Below are 9,479 nucleotides of genomic sequence, written 5' to 3'. Positions count from 1 at the left end.
TGGAGTAGTTGGATTGCATTACAGACAAAGATTTTGAAGCAAGTGCAATTGGTTTGTCTTTTTGTGGTATGCATGCTCCCAGAACTTTCCGTGATGCATTTATCTCCAGGTTAATTGTCTGCCTAGGATCGTAAAACAGCAATGTCAATGCTTCTGATAATGACTGTTTCAGTGGTTCCATGACGTACTGGTGGTCTTCGTGCCACAGGAGAGACACATCCTTTCCCAACAATTCCCTTAGTGATAATGATTTTTGAGCAAAATTAGGAATATATCGAGAAAATTAAAGAGACCCAGGTATCTTCAAAGATTATCCTTATCTTGAGGAGTTGGCATGGCTTTCAATGCTCTATTTTACTTGGATCGGGACGTATGTGCATACTGGAATAAATAGAACCGAAGAAATTGAACTGCTGCACACTGATGTCGCATTTCAGACTGCTGAACACCAATTCTTCATTATGTGCCGCTTGCATCAATAAATGCAGATTATGGTCATGTTCTTGCTTTGTTCGTTCCACAAAACCTGTGCCATCTGTGATACGTCCTGGCACAGTGCATGTAATGCAGTCCATGAGTTTGAAACAAGTCCTGGCTTACAGATAACCCTAAAGGAAGTCATTGAAAATAGTATCGTCTGAAAGGGATATGGTGTAGTCAGCCTTTGGGACTTCTCCACGAGATGTACTGACTACTGGTCATGTTTGGCATCAAGCTTCGAGGAGAATTTTGCACTTGCAAACCTTGGATTTAAATCTTCTAATATAGGTATTTTGTATGGACAACATTTCAAAGCTGTGTTTAAACATTGTTTAATGTTTATTCGAGGCATGCTCTCAATGATCCATCCTTCTGTATTACACATGTAATTGATCTGCACCAATCTGAGTGCTCTTGTACGTGGGTATTGCACTTACATGGTGAATCAATTGATGGATTTGCATTCTCCTGCAAGTGTAATGTCGTAGCTCCCTTGAAACTGCCAATTTTGTCAAAACATTCTGGATGTTTCAATATTAGGTCGTGAACTAAGGTAATAGGAGTAGTTTTGGAGGTTGATCTGCTGTGTGATGTCTGACTAATTCCATGGATTGTTACTAGTGTGAGATCACGGCATGCCAGTAGAACTGTGATTGTTGGGCCTTTTGTCTCCATGATGTTGAACATCTGTGACACGCAGGAGGATTGATTATATTTGTACTCCAGGAATATGGAACTTGCACATGGAATAAATGAACTGTTGTACACTGAAAGTTAGGCAGTTGTAGGTTTCGCCATGGCCTTCCATGTCTGTGGCTACATGTCTTTTAGAATTCACAGAGGTACCCATTGTGTATGGTCTGTTTGGATTAGTGCATGGCTCTTTGTAGCTGCATCAGATTCTTATTGCTTGTTAGGACCCATTGTGTATGGTCTATTTGGATCAGTGCATGGCTCTTTGTAGCTGCATCAGCCTTTGCTCTAGTGCACTGCCAGTGTCAATGGCCTTTTCTGCCACATGCCTTGCAGAATTACTGGAAAGCTGGACATTTCCTTGGTGCATGCAGAAGGCCAAATCTTCCACATGGCTTGCTATGTTTAGATGTTCTATTGAATGTGTCAACTATTGGGGTTGTGCTTAGGACCTGCAAGCTTTGTTGACCTGCTAGGATTGATTCATACTTACGTTCATCCTTTAGTAGCTCTTTGACGCTATATGTTTTGGGCTTGTCTAGCAGATCTTTCTGGAATGTTTCCATGGGAGTGGATGCGATCACCAACTCAATAATTCTGTCCGCTGGCTCTGCCTTTGAGAAATCACAGTACATACCCTTTTCTCTACATCTGCCAATGAAGTGGTCTATGGATTCTGTAGGCTGTTGTTGAAATGGCATGAACTCTAGTTGATGAATATGGAAGTTTAACCTGACTCTGAACCGGTCTTCCAATGTGGTCCATTTCTTTTGGGGATCCTTTAGCTCTTCTGCTGTTAATCCTGATGTATTCAGCTTGTGTAGGCCTTCATTCCCTATTGTTAGGTGAATTTTTATGGCTTGCTTGTCTGGTTCAGATACACCTGAATCAAGAAACTACAGCTCTGTACGCTGTTTAAATATTCTGAATTTGGATGGTAGGTCAGCTGCATCCCAATTGAAACTGGGGAATTTTATGGACATTTTGACAAAGTCCCTTTGACCTTCCTCCTTGTTTTATTCAATTTATTGTTTAGTAACTCCCAAAACCACCTGTTATAAACACAATCTTCTGTGGTCCGAATTTATGAAGGTTTTGTTTGTTTTTTTGTTTGACTCTCCCTTGCTCGCTATTGATCTGGCCCACATGCTTGTCACTCACCTTTAGCGACTGAGCTAACCTGGTGCTGGTCCTCTCGATGCACTGCCCCACTCACTAAACTGACAGGCTATGTGCTGTGACTTCAACATAAGAGATCCATCTGCTTACCAGCTCTTTACTTGAGCACTATCTCTACACTATGTCTTCAAAGTCTTTCTGTGCAGTCACCATATTGCAATTTCAACTCTCTCCGATGCTACAACTCTGTTGCAGTCTGACCAGAGTGTCGAAGGTCATCTCATGCCATGTAGCAATACCTAAGACTGTTCACCATGTTGTACCTGTACTGAATCTTGCTGCCAGGCTGAGCACGGTGTAGTTTAGAAGGAACCGCTGTTGCACACCATGTCATGCATGTTAAAATGATGTAAAAGCATCAATCATTGATAAAGCTTGAGGACATCAGAGCCTTGTGTGTGTGTGCTCTGCTCCAGGCCGAAGTGAAACTGAGGCTGGATCACATGACACACTTCCCCTAAAATGCTGGCATGCTGCTAACCCTTAAAGGCATATTACAACACTACCGAGCCACTCGGTGTTATTCCATATGTGTTGACGTGGAGGAGTACTGATTCAACATATATGATCCTAAGGGGACTTAACAAGGTGGATGCTGAGAGGCACCTACAACTAGCAGACACAGTTTAAATATTGGTGGTCTCCCATTTAAAACTGAGATGGGGAGAAACTTTTTCTCAGAAGGTCATTAGTCTGTGGAATTCACTTACCTCAGAGAGTAGTAGAGGCTGGGTCATTGAATATAGACAGAATATATACAGCAGATGTTTGATCAATAAGAGAGTGGAGTTAAGGCCACAATGAGATCAGCCATGACCTTACTGGATGGCAGAGCAGACTCAAGGGGATTTTCTTTCATGGGATGTGGGTATCACTGGTAAGGCCAGCATTTTTGCCCATCCCTAACTGCTCTTGACCTGAGTGGGCTTTCAGAGAGAGGGCAGTTAAGAATCAACCACATTGCTGTGTGTCTGGAGTCACATGTAGGCCAGACTATGTAAGGACAGCAGATTTCCTTCCCTAAAGGGCATGAGATGGTCACCATTACTGAGATTAGCTTTACATTCCAGATTTATTAATTGAATTTAAATTCCACCAGCTGCCATGGTGGGATTTGAACCCAAGTCTCCAAAGCACTAGCCTAGGCCCTCTGGATTACCAATCTGGTGACATTACTACTACACCAGCAGCTACCCTACTCCTGCTCCTAATATTTGTGCTCTTGTGTATAAGCTGAGGGAGGGTGAGTTTTTAAAAATCCATTACAGATGTGTTGCTGGCTAGGCCAGCATTTATTGCCCATCCCTAATTGCCCTTGAGAAGTTGGTGGTGAGCTGCCTTCTTGAACCGCTGCAGTCCCTGTGGTATAGATACAGTGCCGTTAGGCAAGGAGTTCCAGGATTTTGGCCCAGCGACAGTGAAGGAACTGTGATATATTTCCAAGTCAGGATGGTGAGTGGCTTGGAGGGGAACTTCCAGGTGGTGGTGTTCTCATGTATCTGCTGTCCTTCTAGATGGTAGTGATTGTGGGTTTGGGAGGTGCTGCCTAAGAAGCCTAGGTGAGTTCCTGCAGTGCATCTTGTTGATGGTACACACTGCTGCCACTGTTCCTCGGTGGTGGAGAGAGTGAATGTTTGTGGAAAGGGTGCCAATCAAGTGGACTGCTTTGTCCTGGATGGTGTCAAGTGTTGTTGGAGCTGCACTCATTCAGGCAAGTGGGGCGTTTTCTATCACAGTCCTGACTTGTGCCTTGTAGATGGTGAACAGGTTTAGGGGAGTCAGGAGGTGAGTTACTCACCGCAGGATTCCTAGCCTTTGACCTGCTTTTGTAGATACAGTATTTATATGGCTAGCCCAGTTTAGTTTCTGGTCAATGGTGACCCTGCCTTGCCCAGATGTTGATAGATTCAGTGATAGTAATAGCAGTGAGAGACCATTTCAGATTGCTTTTTAAGAGTCAACCACATTACTGTAGGCCAGACCAGCTAAGGACAGCTTTCCTGATGGGTTTTTACAACAATTGACAATGGTTTCATGGTCATCATTAGACTTTTAATTCCAGATTTTTATTGAATTCAAATTCCACCAGGATTCAAACGCGGGTCCCTATAGCATCAGGCTGGGTCTCTGGATTACCAATCCAGTGACAATACCACTACGCCACTGCCTGCCCTAGGTGGTAATCAGTCGGAAGTATCCTTCCCGTTGTTTGACCTGATGCAAAGAGGCTTCATCGCATCCAGAATCATTGTGAGGATTCTCTCCTCATTGTATACCACCATGCCGCCGCCTCTGCAGGGTTTGCCAAGTGGTCCCTCTGAGGAGTGCTCTCTCGGGATGTTTTCGGTCCCTGTTACGTGCGCTGTCTGGTGAGGATTTCAATGCCATGTAGTTCCTCCCGGGGGCGCTGCCTGGGGATGGTCACACTGTTGCTTTGATCCTGTGGGAGTCGCTGTCTAGGAATAGTTTGTGCGCCTGCGCGCGGCCTGGTCTCAACAACAACAACAACAAAAACTGAAGTCGGAGGCGGGTGAGTTGGGCCTGGAGTTGAGGCCTGTATGAGCCCTCGCATTTCACTGTAAGTGATGATTTCTGCCTTTCACCCGCCTTTGATGGTGGACGTTAGGTCGGGGGGTAGGGTAGTGGTGACCCTGGTCCCCGAGTCCTGGTGTTGACGGAGGCGGGGAAACAACTTGTTGTGCCCGAGGCCGCTGCTCGGTTCTTCGGGCTGGTGCTGGCGGGGAATCGGGCACTGCTGGATCATATGTAAATAGAGGTGAAGGAGGGAGGGGGAGTCGCTGGTCCAGGAGACACAGTGATGGGACTTTGTCGTTGCTCTCAGGCTATGAGTGTAATCCCAGGGCGGTGAGAGGCCGCCATGAAGCGCAGGCCCTTTAATGAGCAGCCGGCTGCCTGTCAGCCTGGCTTGTCTGATAGTTTCCAACCGCGCAAGTGGCTTTGACTCTGTGCATCAATTCTCCCTTATCCTGCCCGGTTTAAACCCAGCTCTGTCCAAAGGCATCTGGCGCGGCTGTCATGGTTGTTGCCGAAGTTTGCATGCAAACTATTTGCTTTGTGGCATTTGATGCTAAATGCATATTCAGAAGGAACTCTCGTGTGTGTGTTTAAAAACAGTGGCGTTATAACGGAAGTCAACTTTTCTGTTGGTGGTATTTGTTTTTCTACTCATACTTCTGTTAATATCTCCGTCAGGGTTTTATTTATATCCCAGTTATTTCAAATTAAATGCAATTTAGAATATGGACATTGAATTTTTCCCCTGATGATTCAGCTCATTTCCACTCGAGATATTTTGGTACTCCAAATCAGCTGTAACTTCAGACAAAGCTGAATCGTTCGGCGACATTGCTTTGGCAGAGTGTGAATTGACATTTATTATTAAAAGCCACCATTGTACAGGCAGTTTGTTGTTTCAATTTAAGCATTTTTCAAAACATGTTTGAACATTTCCATGGCTGACCTCTTTAGTTGTACATGGATATTAGTGTTGCAGGATGTTCTAAATGTACCATTATAGAATATCAATATTTTGAAAATTTCAAAAGATCTTCAATTTTAAGATGTGGCTGTTCAATCTTGCGGGTAAAGGAAGTGGAGTGGATTAGTGTTTTTAAACTTCAGTTGATTTGAGTTATTTCTTAGTGAATTGATGATTGAAATTGAAGAGGATTGTGTTGTATTTAAAAAATACATGTATAATACAGGAATGTGGCATAATGCTGTGGCCTTCAAGGGCATCTGTAAATAGACACTAATGTTTGGAAATAAACATGGTAAAATAAACTGCAAATGCTAGAAGTTGGATTTAAAACTAATAACATTGGAAGTAAACAGGCTAGTCAACATCTGTAAACAAAGTATGTCAGAATTCTAGGTATAAGACTCCTTGTAACCAAAGCTATGCAGTTTATTAAATGCACTCCATTGAAAATTGACTTCCTGTTTAGTAACCATTCCTAACCGTTGTCATTTCCTCAATAATATTGACTTGAGTATTGCAAATGAAGTACTTCGTTTTCTAAAAAAGGAAGAGGGGTGAGCCAAGATTTCTGTTTTAAAAAAAAGTGATGACAATTCGGGATGGCCTCTATTTGAATGTTTTGACTGTTTATCATTATGTTCAAAACCTATCTCAGAATTAGAAAGAGATTTGCTTTGTTTTGAATCCGGTTCTCATATGGATTTTTAGCCTTAACCGAAAAATATATTTTGGAGGGCTTGTGACCTCTTTAAGTGAAATAGTATCCAACCAATGAATGGAGACATGAGCAGAAGGTTGTTTTGTGCTTGGAATGACTTACGTGAAGGCTGAATTTACATATTTAAAATTAGTGTAGCTATAAATCATACCTATATGTACAATTCTTGATGGTCTATAAATATATAACATATGAAAGTGGTACTTTCCCACTTAGATAGACTTTTCCAAATGTTTTTGTGGTTGATTTCCACAGCCTGTTCTCTCTTGTAACAGGACTGGTTGAGATTGGGGGACTCATGGATGTAAAACAGCATCTGTCCTACATCTCAGTTGGACAACACACTGCACAGAAAGACTCATGCTTGCAATTGCTGCTATTTTGATTTTGCCAATGTCAGATTCCGTAACACCCAATTTAAAATTCATAGACCCATTTGGATCAGGCAGGATATCACTTCAGGCTGAGCCTTGTGTGTTCCTGTAACGTTTATATATTCTATATTGTTCAGTTAAAATACATTTCAGATTTGTTTGATTTCAGCAAGAGTGGTTTGGTTTAGAATTTTCTTCCAATGTCCGTGGCCTCACCGCCCCCTATCCCTGTAATTCACAACCCTCCCAAGGTATCTGCACTCCTCCCAATTCTGGGCTCTTGAACATCCCTGATTTCAATTGCTCCACTATTGGCAGCCATGTTTTCAGCTGCCAAGGCCCTAAGCTCTGGAGTTCTCTCCCTAAACCTCATTGCCTCTCTACCCATCTTTCTTTCTTTAAGACACTCCTTTCAAACCTACCTTTTTGACTAAATTTTTGCTCATTTCTCATATCTCCTTATATCACTAGTGTCAAACTTTCTTTGATAGCACCACTGTGAAGGGCCTTGGGAAGTTTTACTATGCCAGCGGTGCAGGTTGTTGTAAATTTAGATTGGTGCTGAATTCACCTAAGTATCAATTGGTCATATCAATAGGGTCTTCCACTCCTTTTTAACCCATGATTTTGACGCAAACAAACTTCTAGATGACCTTGTACCACTTATTACTGAGTGAAAGTTATATGTTAGAATGTGGCAGATTTTTAAGCAATTCATTCATGGGATGTGGGCTTCGTTGGCTGGGCCATCATGTATTACTCATCCCTAGTTGCCCTTGAGAAGGTGGTGGTGAGCTGCCCTCTTGAGCTGTTGCAGTCCATGAGGTGTAGGAAGGGAGTTCCAGGATTTTGACCCAGCGACTGTGAAGGAATGGCAATATATTTCCAAGTCAGCATGGTAAGTGATTTGGAGGGGAATTTCCAGGTGGTGGCTTTCACATGTATCCGCTGCCCTTGCCCTTCTAGATGGCAGTGGTGGTGGTGGGTTTGGAAGGTGTTGTCAAAGGAGCCTTGGTGAATTCCTGCAGTGCATCTTGTAGACGGTACACACTGCTGCTACTGTGTGTCAGTGGTGGAGGGAATGTTTGCAGATGTGGTGCCAATCAAGCAGGCTGCTTTGTCCTGGATGGTATCAAGCTTCTTGAATGTTGTGGGAGCTGCACTCATCCAGACAAGTGGAGAATATTCCATCACACTCCTGAATTGTGCATTGTAGATGGTAGACAGGCTTTGGGGAGTCTGGAGGTGAGTTACTCATCGCAGGATTCCTAGCTTCTGACCTACTCTTGTAGCCACAGTATTTATATGGCTAGTTCAGTTTCTGATCAATGGTAACCCCCAGCATGTTGATAGTGGAGGATTCGGTGATGGCAATGTCATTAAATGTCAAGGGGCGATGGTAAGATTCTCCCTTGTTGGAGATGGTCATTGCCTGGCACTTGTGTGGCGTGAATGTTACTTGCCAACCCAAGCCTGAATATTGTCCAGGTCTTGCTGTATTTGGGCTTGGACTGATGAATGTGATGATTAATGAATATGTGTTGTGAAATTATTTTCATTTGCATTAAACGGATAGAAATTTTGTCAGGAAAACTGAAAGCTTCACTGATGGTTCAGGTGGTTAAAGCAGTGAGTAGCTCACTGATCTCAGCTGTGATGGTGGTGGGGCACGTTAGTTTGCTTCTTTATCTCTGGATTAGGGAGGGCAAATCCACTGCCATTCTTACTTAATGGCTGTTGTTCTGAGACCCAGCCCCACTTCAATTGTTGTATAGACATTGGAGGACATGACAGGGCTCAGCTGCAGTGCTGGGCGACCAAATGGCCTACCAACATTTGTTTAGGCTTGAACAGGAAAAATGGCTGCTTAGGCAGGGACGGAAGGGGCAATCGTCCGTGTTTGTGGAACTGCGCACGAAGAAGTCAGTGCTTTCATGATAGGGGAGAAAATGGACAAAAAAAAGAGGGAAACTGCAAAAGTGTTAAATGGTGCTAAACTGGTTTCAGCATACTTAATGGACCAAATTTTGCTGTAGCATGGTATATACCCCAATGTCTGTTATTCGACTTGCTCAGCATCCTTCGGCTCAAAACTTTTTGCCCATTAAATTTTTGAAAGTATGGGCTGATAACACAGTGAGAGAAACAGGACATCTGGGATCTGAATGAAATGGGCAAACGAGCTATCTCAACCATTGACATTTCATCCACTAAAACAATTCCCAACATGAAGGAATGAGACTCCCCACTTGTAGATCATTTTTGGTGCCTGAGAGGTTAATTAGCTGTCACTAACAACTTGCTACTAAAAGATTACTACATTTCTAATGACTAGCTTCTTTATCCGAATCTCCCATGCAAATACAGCAATTTCATGATATTTAATGCATATCAACAGTGAAACAAACAGATGCTGTTTTCACAAAGCTAACAGCAGTGCAGCTTGGACAGTAGCTCTAAGATATTTGCATTTAACTGCACATCTGTTCCTTATCAAAAGAGGCTGTGCCATTAATGAATGAATAGCAGGTGC

The 9,479-nt window shown here is 43.1% G+C and overlaps 1 protein-coding gene across 2 annotated transcripts in view; it reads left to right on the top strand.

The window, feature by feature from the left end:
* The first annotated feature begins 4,811 nt into the window (after positions 1-4,811).
* Positions 4,812-9,479, top strand: part of LOC121276875 (lysine-specific demethylase 4C-like) — a 458,082-nt gene continuing 453,414 nt past the window's right edge. The window contains exon 1 of one of the 2 annotated variants that reach the window (XM_041185473.1): positions 4,812-4,930. The gene's annotated coding sequence lies outside the window, so the exon portion shown is untranslated. The remainder of the gene's footprint in view (positions 4,931-9,479) is intronic. The other variant, XM_041185475.1, reaches the window with a different exon arrangement.

Source organism: Carcharodon carcharias, chromosome 4, assembly GCF_017639515.1.
Source record: "Carcharodon carcharias isolate sCarCar2 chromosome 4, sCarCar2.pri, whole genome shotgun sequence".
NCBI lineage: Eukaryota > Metazoa > Chordata > Chondrichthyes > Lamniformes > Lamnidae > Carcharodon > Carcharodon carcharias.
This window is presented reverse-complemented; position numbering and strand designations above follow the sequence as displayed.